This window comes from Lissotriton vulgaris, chromosome 7 (assembly GCF_964263255.1).
Source record: "Lissotriton vulgaris chromosome 7, aLisVul1.2, whole genome shotgun sequence".
Taxonomy (NCBI): domain Eukaryota; kingdom Metazoa; phylum Chordata; class Amphibia; order Caudata; family Salamandridae; genus Lissotriton; species Lissotriton vulgaris.
The window spans coordinates 896,003,723-896,020,508 of record NC_141695.1 but is presented as its reverse complement, the minus strand read 5'-3'; the positions used below and the strand labels follow the sequence as shown (position 1 = coordinate 896,020,508).

The 16,786-nt window shown below is 51.3% G+C and overlaps 1 protein-coding gene across 3 annotated transcripts in view; it reads left to right on the top strand.

Moving 5' to 3' along the window:
* The first annotated feature begins 9,812 nt into the window (after positions 1–9,812).
* HMGXB3 (HMG-box containing 3) overlaps positions 9,813–16,786 on the top strand; it is a 558,172-nt gene continuing 551,198 nt past the window's right edge. The window contains exon 1 of one of the 3 annotated variants that reach the window (XM_086931317.1): positions 9,813–10,755. The gene's annotated coding sequence lies outside the window, so the exon portion shown is untranslated. The remainder of the gene's footprint in view (positions 10,756–16,786) is intronic. The other 2 variants (XM_086931319.1, XM_086931318.1) reach the window with 2 other exon arrangements.

Here is a 16,786-nt window from a genome sequence, read left to right as displayed (position 1 = left end):
GAATTGGGAGGATCCTCGTGTCCTGCCCCCGCTGTATCGTTGATAACCTTGCCTCAAGAACCCTATATAAAGTGTGCAGATCTCATCCTTGTGTGGTGTCCATTTGTGGGGGGGAAGTTACTTGTCTGTACGATCGCCGGAGACGGCCCTCACCGGAGGCCTCTCCCCCTGTACTCGGCCGACCCTCTGGGTCTCCGTCTAACATTGGTGGCCAGCGGCGCGATCCGAACCAACGCGTAATCGTACAGAGAGTAACTCACCCCACGACTCAACCACAATGACAACAAAAGAGAGCAGAACCACAGAAAAATTCCAGATGGAGAAACTAGAAGAGTACAACCACAGAGAACTAAAACAATTCTGCATAGAACTAGGCATTGCTACCACAGGACTGAGCACGAAAGAAGACTTCAAAAAAGCCCTGGAATCTTGGGCAGAGACGGGTACGGCCGTACCCCAAAACCAAAGCCTCGAGGCACCGGAAACAAGCACCACTCCGACGGAAGAAAGAAGATCGGGTCTCTCCCCGGAGGAGATCCGAGAACGGGAAAAAAGCAGGCTCCATGAATTGGAACTGGCTCGACTTCGTTTAGATGGAGAACTTAAATTGGCGGAACAAAAAATAACGTTGGAACACCTGCGGCTCCGAGAGGAGCGGGAAGAGAAACAAAGACAGAGAGAGTTAGAAGAGAAAAAGCTAGCCTACGAACATGAGCGCAACCTAAAAGAAATAGAGCTTCGGAAACAGAACAAAGATCTCGGGGTTCCCGAGCGCCCGAACACTCCTGCCACTACAGACCCTAAAGTCCACATCCCCAAGGATGTCGTCAGAGAGTATTACCGGAACGATGATATCCAGCAATGGTTCAAAGCCTATGAGGTAGCCATGACCTCCCACCGGATTCCCCGGAGCGACTGGGGAGCCGGGTTATGGGGGAGGTTCGTCAACGAAGGGCAAGACGCCCTGCTGCAACTCCCGGACCATCAGATGACATCCTACGACCACATGAAAGCCGCCCTCCTCACTCGATACGGACTCACGCCCGAAATGTACCGCCAGCGGTTCCGCGACTGCAAACGGATCCCGGGTACGACTTGGGTGGAGTACGTGAACTTCTTCAGCCGAGCCTTCGAGGGGTGGATCAAGGGCAGCAAGGTGACCACTTACGAGCAACTCTTTGACCTTATTGTGTGGGGAGCACCTTTCTAACAATTGCTTCGTCGAGCTCAGGCAGCACCTCCTCGACAGTAAACTGACTGAACCTCGGCAACTCGCCGCCGAAGCTGACCGATGGGAAAGCACCCGAGTTGCCCGAAACGGACCCAGTGAACCGAACAGAACCACCCAAGGACCCTATCGCCCCCGAGGGGGAGGAGGAGGCCAGGGTCGGGGCAGAGACGCCGTCCCGCTGGCTCCCGCCAGCAACGCCCCGCCCCCGGCCGGCAGGGGAAACCCCCCGATGCGTCCAGGTTTCCGGGCCAACGTTACTTGCCACCGATGCCAGCGACCCGGCCACTACGCCAATGATCCTAATTGCCCGAAGAACCAGAACCCTATGCCCCGCCAGGTCGCTGCCGCCGCCCTGGGGGAAGTCCCTGTAATCATGAACCAAAAAGGTATTGACAAAAACAGTATAAATAATCAAAGAAACCAATTGGGAAGCAGCAGTTTTTCGCCCATTCTATTGCGAGCAGTGAACGGCTTCTGACTAATTCCGCACACCGTCCTGCTACGGACTTGATGCTTCCTCGCGAGTACCGATCACCCCATGCCGAAAGTCGACAAGTTACGGCTGTCGGACGCATTGACCTTCTGGATGTCTAACGGACCCCTTACTACCAAGTTATACAGGCTCTTCTGAGCACTGAATTTGTCACGTGCCCCCTATCCCCAGTCCTGAGGAAGACCCCACGGCAAGATTCTAACCTATATCTGCACACGAGGGTCGAAACGTCGACAATATTCTGGTCTTGCTTGTCAGCTCCACACCCCACTGACTTCATTAATTGTTCATTTGGAGTATGACTTTTGCCTAGTATTGTATGTGAACCTAATGGTCGGTCTATGAGTACATTGACGTGTAACTCCACCTAATTTGCTTTATTTGTTGATTCTACTGTCACTGCATTACCTTTTTTCCTTCACCTAATCCCTACACTTATCACGTACCCCTTCCCTCTCTTCCTTTTTTCGGGGCACCACTATACTGTCACTGAGTAATGATTGCTTAATGTGATGTATACAATACGATACTAGCACGTTGTGATTAAAACAATGCTGCTTCCCAATTGGTTTCTTTGATTATTTATACTGTTTTTGTCAATACCTTTTTGGTTCATGATTACAGGGACCCCCTCTTATACTACAATTGACAGCCCAGGTCCCCGTAACCTCCCCTGGGTATAACCCCCTTATCTATAGCCCTGGGGGAAGAGCAAACTCCAGAAGACCCTGAGGAGTACGAGGCCGACCAGCCCGAGTGGGAACCAGCCGCCATGTCCCTGGTCTGCCTAGGGGAAAGAGACATGATCCCGCGGGCCCCCCTACCCGCCAACACGCAGAAATACAGCCAGTGGGTCAACATTAATGGGCGCCGGGCTGAAGCCCTACGCGACACCGGGGCCAGTGTGACCGCAGTCCGCTGTCATCTGGTGACCCCAGACCAGATCTTGCCAAACATCCTTTGCCCCGTCCGGTCAGCCGACAACTCAGAAAGCCTGTGTCGGATGGCCTGCGTCCCCTTCGAGTGGGGAGGAGTGTCCGGAATGCTGAAAGTAACTTTCCGCGATGATGCACCCGTGGACTGCCTCCTGGGGAACGACCTCGAAAGTTCCCCCTGGGCAGCCGTCGAAAGAAGAGAGCACCTGGGGATGTTGGGCCTCCCTGAATGGGCCTGCGTAACGACCCGGTCCATGGCCGCCCGCGCCATCCCCAGTCCAAAAGAACACGAATGGCCAGAGCCTCCTCCCCCGATCGTCCCAGAGGGAGCCACCCTAAGAGCCAGTCCTCCAGAACAAAACGAAGAAGGGCCCGATCGGCTCGAGGACCTTCCCGAACTGGCCCAGTGGCGTCAAGAGGGTGGTCCCACCCAGGAACAATTCCGACAGGAGCAGAGAACATGTCCCTCCCTCGAGGGACTCCGGCAGCAAGCCATCGCCCAGAGCGCAGGAGACACCTCAGGGGCCCACTGGATTTATTGGGACAATGACCTGCTCTACAGTGAGCAAAGAATTGCTGAGCTGGGGGCCAGTCGGGTGCTGGTGGTACCCCTCCGCTTCAGAGACTTCCTTTTGAACTTGGCACACGATGTCCCTCTCGCTGGACACCTAGGGCAAGACAAAACGTACAACCGCCTGGTAACCCACTTCTACTGGCCCAAAATGCGAAATGATGTCTCCAACCACTGCCGGGCCTGGCCCACCTGCCAGGCCAGCGGGAAGAGCGGCCGAAAGATCAAAGCACCCTTGCAACCCTTTCCCGTCGTCACCACCCCGTTCGAACGGGTGGGAATAGACATTGTGGGGCCCCTGGACCCCCGAACGGCACAGGGGCACCGGTTCATCCTGGTCCTGGTGGACCACGCCACCCGCTATCCCGAGGCCATTCCTCTTCGGACCATGACAGCGCCCGTGGTAGGCCGAGCCCTGATGGGGATCTTCTCTCGAGTGGGCTTCCCCCGGGAAGTCGTCAGCGACAGGGGCACGAACTTTATCTCGAAGTACATGAGGTCTCTCTGGCAACAGTGCGGGGTCACCTACAAATTCACGACCCCTTATCACCCGCAAGGAAATGGACTGGTCGAGCGGTTTAACCGCACTCTCAAGGGAATGATCATGGGCCTAGAAGAACCCCTACGTCGCCAATGGGACGTGCTGCTCCCGTGCCTCCTATTCGCCTATCAAGAAGTCCCCCAGAAATCCCTAGGCTTCAGCCCCTTTGAGCTCCTGTACGGACACCCCGTCCGGGGTCCCCTCAGCCTGGTCAAGAAAGGATGGGAGATGGCCACCCAGAAGACTCCTCCAGATGTATATAAGTATCTCCTGACCCTCCGCAACCAGACCCGGCAATTCAGGGAGCTAGCCAAAGCCAACCTTGAAGCCAGCCAGGAGGACATGAAGAAATGGTATGATCAGCATGCCTCCTCCATCGAGTTCGAACCGGGACAACAAGTCTGGGTAATGTCTCCGGTCAAACCCTGTGCCCTACAGGACAAATGGACAGGACCCTTCAAAGTGATAGAGCGCAAGGGCCCCGTCACCTACCTAATCGACATGGAGTCCTCCCGGAACCCCCTACGAGTCCTCCACGCCAACAGACTCAAAGCCCACTTCATACGCTCGGAACTCAGCCTACTGATGGCGACAGATAGTGGGACGGAGGAAGACTCCGAGCCCCTCCCTGACCTACTGAGGACCCGTGAACAGGATGGCTCAGTGGAAGGGGTCAGACTCTCCGATGCTTTGTCCCCGGAGCAACGCCAAGACTGTCGAGCTCTCCTGCTACAATTTGCAAACCTGTTCTCCCTCACCCCCGGGGTCACCCCCTGGTGCCTTCACGACGTGGACACCGGGGATAGTCCACCTATTCGACACAGGGCGTACCGGGTGCCAGATCGGGTGCGCGCCTGCATCCAGAACGAAGTCACCAAAATGCTGGCTCTGGGAGTGATCGAGCCATCTGACAGCCCCTGGGCCAGCCCAGTCGTACTGGTCCCCAAGGCTGCCGCCCCGGGCGTTGCCCCCGAGCTCCGGTTCTGTGTGGACTATCGGGGCCTGAACGCCGTTACCAGAACTGACGCTCACCCTATCCCCCGGGCAGATGAGCTAGTTGAACGCATGGGGGCCGCCCGCTACCTGAGCGTCTTCGATCTAACAGCGGGCTACTGGCAAATCGGCCTCACCCCCTGGGCCCAAGAACGATCTGCCTTCTCTACCCCGGATGGTCACTACCACTTCAAAGTGATGCCATTCGGCATGAAAAACGCTCAAGCTACCTTCCAACGACTCGTGAACCAGGTACTGGCGGGCCTCGAAGAATTCCGCGCCGCCTACCTGGACGATATTGCTGTGTACAGTCGCCACTGGGCAGACCACCTCCACCACCTCCGAGAAGTCCTGCACGCCCTCCAGCAGGCCGGCCTCACCATCAAAGCCAGCAAATGCCAGATTGGCCAGGGGTCCGTGACCTACCTCGGACACCAAGTGGGGAGCGGTCTGGTGGCCCCCCTTCAGCTTAAGATCGCTGCCATCCAGTCCTGGCAACCACCTGTCACCCAAACCGAGGTCCGAGCCTTCCTGGGGCTCACCGGATACTACCGGCGGTTTGTAAAGGACTATGGCAGCATTGTGGGGCCCCTCACAGAACTCACTTCCAAGAAAAACCCCAAAACAGTCAAATGGACTCCGGACTGTCAAGCGGCCTTCGAGAAGTTGAAGACCGCCATGTGCACCGCCCCCGTGCTCCAGGCCCCCGACTACAGCCGGGAATTCATAGTCCAGACGGACGCCTCAGATCATGGCGTTGGGGCAGTCCTCTCTCAACTCAACGCCGAGGGAGTCGATCAGCCAGTGGCCTTCATCAGCCGACGCCTGCTGGCTCGAGAACAGCGCTGGAGCACCATCGAGCGGGAGGCCTTCGCAGTGGTATGGGCCCTCAAGAAACTCCGGCCCTACCTCTTCGGTACCCATTTCAGGGTACAGACAGACCACCGACCCCTGCAATGGCTGATGCAAATGCGGGGGGAGAACCCAAAACTGTTGCGAGGGTCCATCTCCTTGCAGGGGATGGACTTCACTGTGGAGCATCGTCCTGGCCAGGACCACGCCAACGCGGACGGCCTGTCACGCTTTTTCCGCCTCGGCGAGGAGAGTACCCAAGAGGATGGGTGACTCTCCCTGCCTTCAGCTGGGGGGGACGCATGTTGGACAGGCCTCGTGAAAGGCCCGCTCCCTCCCCGCATGATAAGGCCCGGACGCCGGCTCTCCCTGTATCCCCAGAAAGAACCATCCCGGCAACCCACCGAGGCAACCCGCAACCCGTCCCCAACGGGTCGCCTGCTCCCGAACACCCCAGTATCGGCTGACCCGGGCCCCCGTCAGCACCATTGCCCCGGCCCAGCCGCCATCTTTGGACACTGCATCACGAGGCCGCGTGGCCTCGGCTCGACCCCAACCCTGGGCCTGGCCAGGCCCCGACATCGAGGCACCACCATCCACCCAGGAGGTGAAGAGACCATTTGGCAGGTCAATGGGAGAAAGGAGTGTTGATGGCTCTCCCCCGCCAGGTGCCGATCGCCCCCGGCCTCCCCGGGCGCTGGCTCCACCCCCCTGCTGGGTGTCTGGACTCCCTCATCCCGGACCTCCCGACCTCCAAGCGCGAGGGTCCGGACATCAAAGGAGACCAGACCTATAACTGGGGCAGCTCCAGAGCAGGAAGGCAGTTGTATCCTGGAGTCGAGAGACACCTTGAAGAACTCATCCTTGACGGACTGCTGGCGCTGCCGCAGCCTTGCCTTGTGAACCATCTCCGAAGCCTGCTGGCGCTGCCGCGGCCCTCTGCAACGTACACCTTCGTCTTGGCCTGCTGGCGCTGCCGCGGCCCATCCTTGTGAACCATCGCTCCGGCCTACTGGCGCTGCCGCGGCCCCTCTGCAACGTGAACCCTCATCCTAGCCTGCTGGCGCTGCCGCGGCCCTCCTCGTCGTAAAGCCTTCATCCTGGCCTGCTGGCGCTGCCGCGGCCCTCCTTGCCGAGAACTATCATCCTAGCCTGCTGGCGCTGCCGCGGCCCTCCTTGCCGAGAACTATCATCCTAGCCTGCTGGCGCTGCAGCGGCCCGACCTTGCAGACTCCTGAGCTCGAGGATTGTGAGCTCCTTCTGGCCGCCCCTGTACCGGACCGGTACCAAGACTGTCCCGCTACCCCATACCCTACAGAGACTAGAATTGGGAGGATCCTCGTGTCCTGCCCCCGCTGTATCGTTGATAACCTTGCCTCAAGAACCCTATATAAAGTGTGCAGATCTCATCCTTGTGTGGTGTCCATTTGTGGGGGGGAAGTTACTTGTCTGTACGATCGCCGGAGACGGCCCTCACCGGAGGCCTCTCCCCCTGTACTCGGCCGACCCTCTGGGTCTCCGTCTAACAGTATTTATTTGAAAGACAGTGGTCGCTTTTGTAAACAAACAAACTACTGAAACCTTGCACATGTAATTTTTTCACTTATGTTATTCGAATACGTTGATTCATATTTTCACTTGGGACACTTCACACAACTGTAAATAATGTTGCCCTATGTATGAAAGTATTTAATACAATTTGAAATGTTTTTCAATACAACTCATTTGAAAGCTTATATTGGTGTATTGGAAGTTCTTTCTCTTTGACATTCAATTAACTCCTGTTTTAAATATACGTAATTTACGTCTCTTTATCATTATCAAGTATTTTTCCCACAGGAACCAATGTTTTCTTTAAATACTTAATCACCCTGGTTCCGTTGTGAGTAGGGTTCCCTTGTCCTTCCTTTACGACTTATTAAAGCGCTGCCAGGCTCCTCCTCCTCCTCCCTCCTGGGAGTGGATGCAGAGCTGGATTATGGGGCTTGCAGTGCCCCAGTATGCCAACAGCAAGGCGAGTCCAACTCCGCTGGGAACTTCTGCGCTTTTTAAAGCGCTGCCAGGCTCCTCCGCCTCCCTCCTGGGAGTGGATGCAGGGCTGGATTATTGGGCTTGCAGTGCCCCAGTACACCAACAGCAAGGAGCGTCCTGAGCCGCGGAGAACTTCTGCACTTTTTAAAGCGCTGCCAGGCTCCTCCGCCTCCCTCCTGGGAGTAGATGAAGGCCTGGATTATGGGGCTTGCAGTCCCCCAGTACACCAACAGCAAGGCGCGTCCTCTTCAGCTGGTGCGTGGATAGGTGTTTCTTTTTGCAGGTCCTGTTCTTATCTTATCACATTTGCTGTGCATTCAAAGACTGAGGTCAAATGTGAGGCATTGACTTCTGAGGGCACTTGTTTACTTTTCTTTCTCTGACTTCAAAGTGAGAGGATTTATGTGACAATTTTGCTGTATACTGCGGGTAGGAAAGAGGTTTTTTTGTAGCACCTGACAACATTCAAATGAACTGTGTAAGTATTTCAGAATTAGGAATACAAATGAAGGACATTTTTTGTGATTTCTCCAGTGCGTTGCAAACAAATACTTCAATATGATTGAAACAAATCATTGCACTAGGTGATGCAATTTCCACATATTTTCGTTTGTGCACTATTTAGTTTTATTCTTAAAACTGTATGTCTGTGCACATGTAATGGTCATTTCAACTGAAAATGTGATGTCTGTAATGGAAGTGCACTACCATAGCATACATACTCCGCTCTATGCCTCTCCACTCAACTCTGCACCACTCCACACCACTGCACTTTACACCACTCCACTTTACACCACTCTGCACCACTACACTCTACGCCACTGCACTCTATTCCACTTCACGTTACGCCTCTCTACTCTAACCTTTACCTCTTTACTCTATGATAATGCGCTCTTCACCACTCAACTCTACACCACGGAACTCTTCGCAACTGCACTCCAGTCTAGGCCACATCAATCTACTCTGCACAACTCCTCTCGACACCCCTCTGCAGCACTACACTCCACGCCTCTGTACTTTACTCTTTACCACTCAACCTTATTCCCCTGCACTCCACCAATCTACTGTACGCCACTCTAATTTACTTTGCACCACTACACTCTATGCCACTGCATTCTACAACACTTTCCCCACACCATTATACTCTATGCCACTCTAAGCAACTGCAGTCTACCATGCACCGCTCCACACCACTTCACTCTAGTTTGAAACAAGCTACTCTATGCCACTCTACTCTACTTTGTGCCACTCCACTCTATGCCACTGCACTCTACTCTTATCCACTGAACTCTACACCAATGCACTCTATGCCACTGCACTCTACTCTATGTCACTCTACTCTATGCCACTCCACCCCAACTGCACTCTACTCCATTGCACTCTAACCTTCTACTCTGCAACACTGCACTCTCTGCCATTGAACTCTTCGCTACTCTAGTCTACGTCACAGCTCTCTATGCCACTACACTTTACAGCACTATACTCTACTCTGCACTACTCTATGCTACTCTACTCTGCACCACGCTATGACACTACACTCGATGCCACTTGACTAACTCTGCACCACTGCCCTCTTCATCAGTCAACTCTACGCCACTTTACTCTACACCTATGCACTCTACTCTCCTTTACGCCACTAACTTTTAGCCATGTTGAACAGCAGCCGCCTATACTAATCCACCACTAATCATTTTGGGTTCCAGAGTAGCGTGCTACTCACTGAAGAGAACTTCGACACCTCGTCAGGGGAATAATAGGCGCTATATAATTATAATTACAAAAGCGGTTGCATAGGCAAGACCTATTGGCTTTGCCAGTGCTTGTTTAGGACTTGTGCCAAGGTTGAATTCGAAGAGACTGTATGATTGGAGGACTTGGACTTTGTTACTTGTGTATTGCCTGTGTTTGCCGGGAAATACATTTTATTCAAGTTTGCTTTTCATCTTGATAGTAGGCAAATATTATTCCTTTAAATTCCTTTAGCGTTGGGCACCAGATGTAGCGTTCAGTAACAAGCGATAGGGGGCAGCATATAAAGATTTAACGGTTCACGCAGTCTTGCAACAACCTCCTCACCCCTTTCCGCATGTTATTATTTTACTTTATAGATATGGCAGCCTCCTGTCAGTTGGATGACGTCATCAAATGCAGCCCAGCCCGATCCAACATGGATGCTCTGGAAAGGGCAAAACCGGTGACTTCGGCGGTTGAGAGAGAGGAGTTACGCATGCTCTGTACTGAGTTCGGTCTGTGAGCAGCGTTCGCGGTCTCAGTGTGGTCACAGAAGAATTCACAGGGGCGGCTTATTTCCTGGTGTCCGGACTGCAGCAGCAGCACCATCGCAAGCAGATGAGTTCAGATCCTGCTCCGGTTCTAAGCAAATCGGTCTGTGTCTTTCGCGGCCGGCAGTGCAGCCTCCGTCCCATCGTTGCCTAGGTACCGCTTGGATGATACTTCTCAGCGGGCTGGCAACTCCCAGAGTTTTTATGGCCCCGGCGCCGCCAGTGATCGTTTTCGGTCATCAGTCCTCGCCTGGAACTCCCCGAGACACCGGCGACATCAGCACCGTAGGTGTGGACTTCGAGTACCAGGAATAAAAGACTGTTTTGGAGCAGTGGTTGTCAGAACTCACTGTAAGTCGTTCATCATCGAGGTGGCCAGGCTCTGCCTCCTCCACCCTGCCTTTAATAAATATGGGGTGCAACATAGACACACTAGCTCTCCCCTGGAGTCCGGTATCAAAGCAGTTGCAAAAGTTGCATTAAACAGAAAAAACATTTTGATTGGATCTGTAGGTCGCTTTTGACATGCAGTTAGAGCCTGGCGCCCCAAACTTACAACAGCTGTTCTAGAGGTAAAGTAAAAGGGCAGAGATTTTATACCAAAGTGATGAGGAACCCACACGTCATACCGAAAAAAGCTACGCCCTCACAAAAGTAACTGATAGAAGAACCTGAGCCATGACCAGAGAGAAGAGATGCAACCAGGCAGCATGTAAATGTGAATGAACTTGTGCTGACCAGTAAGATGAGAATGCAATTTAGCTCAACTCAAACAAGCAAATTGGAGGACTCTTCTTTGTCAAGATAGCTGTGTACAACAACGAAAGTAAGTGGAAATGACTGGCAGTAAAAGAAGCTAAAATAGAGGTGAGGTCAAAAAATTGGGGCGCTTAAAAATGGAAAACGTATAAAGGAAATAAACCTTTCTGGGAGTAAAATGGCAAGGAACTTGGTGCTGGGATGAGGTTTTCAACTATATATTCATTCCTCAGGACCGGTTGTCCGTAAGGTAAACATAATTTTTGACTTGTCCTGCTCTTAGTCTGTCTAACCAGGCTTGTGTATCATAGTTGCTTTTTCAGCACTGAATCTGAGGGTTATTGGGCCCTTTCCTACTGCGACTCTAAACCTTAGGGAACTTTTTGAGGGCCCTACTGAGGTGACCTCTGAGATCCTAAGCTCGATGGTCCATCCAATGGCCTCTGATCAAGGCGCCCTCTGTGGGACCCTCACTGGACTGCTTCTAGTTTTCAACCAAGGTTCTAACTGAACTCTGAAACTTTCATGGGCCACACCCAAGGTGCAATTCAGGGCCTTTTATAACATGTTTTGTTGAGGCTCCTTAGGTTCTCTCTAACGATTCTGCTTGATGTGCTGTCCAGATCTTTTCCACCAAATTCTGCAAGGAGGTAACATTTGTGACCTGAGCAGCAGGCTCTGCTGGAGATGACCTCTGGGGCTAGCACTAAGCCCTGACTTTTTGCCCTCAGGCAGCCTGTCATTGGACCTCAGTACCCTTTCTCCAGCTCTTACTGATATGCCCTCTGAGACTTTAGGTTGATAATTCGGGAACAATGTGGTTTTGTCCTCCTAACTCTACTCGAGGAATCCTCATTGGCTTCCCTAAACCCAGTGTTTTTTGATTCTTTCGGTAAGGGGAAAACTGGTGAAAATATAAGCCCCTGCTACTAACAAGAACAGCCTTTTACTTAGTCATTGGAATTAGACTTTGGTGAAATTGTTGGAGCAAACTACTAACTATCTGACTTTTGTACGCTCTTGTTAATCCATCAATAAAGCCATGGGTGCTTTGCTCCTGCTTGTGCCTGTACACAACCACACTGGGTGCACTCTGCAGAGACTGACAGATTTGCAAACAAAGCCCCATAACAATCGCCCCAAAAAAGAAAAAAAAGGTTGGGCTCGTAAATACACGACCTGTCAAGAGTACGTACTGGAGACCATGCTCCAAATATGCAAAGGAGCGGAGTTTCACCCACCACTGCATTTATGCATGTGTTATTCATATAATACAAATCTAGCTAAAAGTTAAACTTACTGTCAGTAAATGATTGGAAAGGAAGTTTAGTTCTGTGGGTGAAGGTGGGCTGTACTGTTTGTGATGCACTGCTGTTTAAAGCAGTGTCTTCAGCACTTTCCGAAATTATAGAAAGGATGGGGTGGCTCCTTTTGGATACAGGTATGTTGTTTCAGATCATGTGTAATTTAAATGGAGACGTGTTGCCTTTTTTTTCTTTTTTGTTCCACTCCACCTTTAGTCTGTGTCCTAGCTGCAGGTGTGCCGCTTGCCAGTTAGATAGGTTGGGGTGACGTGATGTCTTTGTAGAGGATGCAGCTATTTTTTTAAAGAAGGTAAGGCCTGACTATGGCATACCGTAGACTTCCATTCGAGTGAGGGGGTAGATTACATATTGTTTCAGAACTTCAAAGTGGTGTGGTGTGCCATGTTGAATGCTCCTAAAAGGGTGTTGGGGAGGGGGTGTGTTCAGGTTGGGTGTGCATTGCCACCATCTAGATATGAGGGTTTGAACAGTAAGTCCCATTCACATCTAGGAGGAATACTTAACCTTTCTTCAGTAGACGTAGCTGCTACTAAGCGGTTTTGGTTCTCTTGGTGATGTATTTTTTGAGGGTTAGTTTGTGTGAATTTGATGACTTGACATTTCGGTGAAAGGATGGAGTTCGAATCCATCCAATTCATGTTGTTGAGCCAAGTTTGGACCAGATTCAAAGTGAGGCATTTATAGTACGGTATCGGGCACATAAACAAATAGCCTCCAATCGCCCAGACTCTTGCAGGTTACTAGTCAGCACACATGAAATGAGTGCCGGCAACACCGGGGCACCATCGAAAAGATGTACATAAACCGACCAAAACCCAGGACCTGGCTTAAAAATAGCTCAACACATTGAGCCAGTCACAGCCTCTGACTGAGGCCTTAAATGCCACCAGGAGGCAAGATGCATTTGTCGAATTCGCCCATTCTTGTAGAGGGTATTGCATGACCCCCCCCTCATAGAGTGCTGCACAGCTTGCGTAAGCACAAAACTGTTTTTTCTGGCTCCAGAGTGAAAGACAGACTCCTGGCTTCTCTAGAAAGCGGGGCTGTGCACTCTATGATGGAGCGTCACTGCCTCTTTCATGGTGGTGGGAACACTGACCTACTAGTCCACGGACTCACAATACAACCCATCCGGGCTCTGCAGGGAAGGGAGTGCTGTGTGTATGTGGCATGCACAGCTACTGTATCCCTCAATAGCCATTTGCCTCTGTTTGTGCTTCTGGCCCTGGAATATGGTTCAGGCACAAAGCAAATGCATCATTGGTATAGGGCTATGCTCCCATGCAAATGAGCAAATACCCCTTTTCCACTGCAAAAGACCTAACTTTGGATCTGTTCAATTAGATTTATAGAAAGGGCCACAAAACATATGTGGTTCGATCATTTTGAAATAAATTGATGTGGAAGCAGAAATTGTGCACAAACCTCAGTTGTGCTTCTGTGGGAGCTTCTAGGATATGACATCCAGTGAGGTGGATAATTCCCAGGGGCCTCTTTTTATTAGAGAGAAACTCTCTTAATACATTGAAAATACTATAAGCAAAAATTCTAAGATCTAGTGACTTAATGGAAATGGAGAATAGAGTGATGATTCAAAGGTAAACAATGCAATCATTATTGGGCGGTACGGTGCATGCTTGAATGTGTGCATGTATTTGAATCACTTCAAGCATTTGGCACTTGCTATCGTTAGGAATACCAAGAACCAGTTTGACCAGCAATGGTGGATGTTGGCGATGTAGCAAAGAAGTATAGTATGGGAATCCAAAACAAACCTGGAAATAGCTGATGAAGTATTTAACAAGCTTTTCCATTGAAGAGACAGAATGTTGTTGGTAAATGATATTGAAATGAGCTAAGTGTCCAAAGAGAGCTGAGTGAAACTGTACACAGTACCCCAAGAGAAATTGACAATTAACCCCAAATTCAAATTCAATACTTAGGTAGATAAACGTCTGTGTATAGGATTCTATACCCTAATTAAGGATTGTAGGGTGTAATAGAGATTAAAAAGGACATGGGATGAAATGGACTCTTTGGGGTAGATGGAACAAAGATTATTAAGCACAGTTGGAAAAGATAAGGTAATAAACAAGGTAAAACCACTGGCAGTTTACAGCATGGTATTTGTTGATTTTGGTATGCATATTTAATGACAATAACATTAAACCTTGGAAAAACACTAAGGCAGTATTAGATAATTGAATGCAAACAATCCTAATAACCTGGAATCCAATCAATGCAGTAAAATCAATATGCTGAACAATTGGGGCTCCTCGTAGGAAACACCAAACCCGCAGATCTTGTAAGTTAGAGCTCCCCAATTTGGAATTGACATTTGGGACAACTCCACCAGAAGGGTCCAGGGGCACTATGTTTGCTAAATACATATGAGCAACAAAACTATATTACATGAATTGGCGTAATGAAGTAGCTGATCAGCTTAGGCTTGTGCTCATGATTTATGCAGACTAACCAACCCAGAGACCCTGCAGTTTGGACCTTGACCTGCATAACACTGCTTAGACAAACTGATTGTTTTAGAAACCAAAAAGCTAAAATATTTCAAAGCTGTAAGACATTCATCGTTCATTCTCTTATTCACTTCTGAGAATACCCCAAGGTACTAACCAACGACCTTCCTATCTTAATCCAACATCCTCCCAGCAAAGTCTTAGACAGTCTGAGCTCCGAAGCAGTTTGTGAGAGCTTATTAGTGACTGCCCCCCCTCCATCCACTATGAATTCGCTTTACTTGATAGGTGTTCCAACCCAATTTCTCACCATGATGGGATAAGAGGAGCTCACTCTTTAGGTCTCGGCTAGCGTAGGCTGCGCACATGCGCAATCTCGCTGGCGAGAATTAATGATTCTGAATAGCCAGGGTTAACCCCGCCCCTCTTCTCCATTGGCTGGCCTCCTGAACGGGGGCCAGCCATTGGAGAAGAGGTCTCGGTGACGTCATTCTCTCGCTGTAAGCCCCGTCCATTTCGGATTGGGGGCTTGTTCTTTAAGTTTGTTCTACCCTCTTCTCCATTGGCTGGAATGTAAACAACAAGTCAAAAACACGCCCGTTGTTTACAGTCCAGCCAATGGAGAAGAGGGGGAGAAAGAAAAACACGCCCCCAATCGCAAAAGGACGGGTCTTAGTCCCTTCGTATTCCACCTCATCTTCATGAGCAGTGTTTCTCATGCTTGTTTATTTAATAGCATGTATCTGTGTCAGGAGCATACTTTCCCCGGCCAGGCCCTCGACGGAGACGTGGCACAACCTTTCTGCTGGTCTGGGGCAGGTGCTTCCCGGCGCTGCGATCCTAGTCACGAGCAGTGTTTCCCATGTTTGTTTATTTAATAGCATGTATCTGTGTCAGGAGCATACTTTCCCACGGCCAGTCCCTCGACTGAGATGTGGCACAGCTTTTCTGCTGGTCGGGGGCAGGCGCTTCCCGGCGCTGTGGGGGTTAAAGGAGCCGGGCAGGACCGGTGAGTGGCAGCAGGAGGGAAGAGGCCACGCACCGGAGCACTGAGCCGGGGGAAGATCAGTCCTGCGGCCAGGCGGTGAGGCAGGAGCTTGGCAGGCATTGCTTCAGGGCCCCGAGGCCAGGGGAGCGGGAGGAGGAAGGCAGGCATACAGGAGGAAGCAGCGGATGCCGTTCTTTGTATCTAAGCCCTGTCCTTTTGCGATTGGGAGGCGTGTTTTTGACTTTCTTTCTAGGCTGTAAACAACAGTCAAAAACACGCCCCCCAGTCTGAAAAGGACAGGGACTTGGATACAAAGAAGAACCATTTGTCTGTAAGCCCGTCCTTTTCAGACTGGGGGCGTGTTTTTGACTGTTGTTTACAGCCTAGAAGGAATGTCAAAAACACGCCCCCCAATCGCAAAAGGACGGGGCTTAGAGACAAATGGCGAGCACCAGCAGCAGCAGGATTTTGGAACTTTTTCTTTTCCCCACTTTTTTTCTTTTCATTGAGACTTTGCCAGCGTAGCTTGAACGTGGCACCTCCCCGGCCCCCTCCCGTGGAGCCTGTTTACTGAGCAGGAAAGGCCAATGATGGAGCATCACCACCTGCGTGCCGAGGAGACGGCGCATGCCGAGGAGACGGCACCGTCCGGCAGCGATATAGGCTCCTAGATGTATGCACGTCAACATTCACACTGCATAGGCTGGTGGACGACCTGGCGGGCACAAGACACGGGGCAGTGATCAGTTTAAACCTTCACTAACAGCCCCCCCCCCCCCCCCCCCAAGTACTGCCTGATGCCTCAGTCCATCCATCATGAACCTTCTCCAAGCCCCCTGTTTCCTTTCCATCAGGAACCCGCGTCCAGGGTCCCCTCTGCTGCCACCGTCCATCCATCATAAACCTTGTGTCCTTGGCTCTCACTGAGCCAGCCTGGAACCTTTACCCAGGGATTCTTGTGCCCCCCTCTGCCGGTTCTGGGTGCCCACGCGCCCCCCTTGCACCCTGAAGAAGAGTCTTAGTGACAGGTTAGAGATGGACTGTCAATGAAAGGATGAAGATTGGGTTCCCACAGTCCCAGGCTTCTTCCTTTTGAACCAAGGGTTGTCCTCTCAGAAAGAGATAGCTCACATGGTAAGGGGCAGGCTGCTTTCAAGAGTGTGGTGGCTGCTATGTCCTATTCCATGATCACTTTCACTTAGGAGGTGTCGTGTTCTGATGTTGCTGCTCTTTCTCTTCGACCGGCACTTCTTCCAATGGGAATGAGTTGGCGATAGTGCCTAAGGAAATACGACGCCTAGGCCAAGCGGA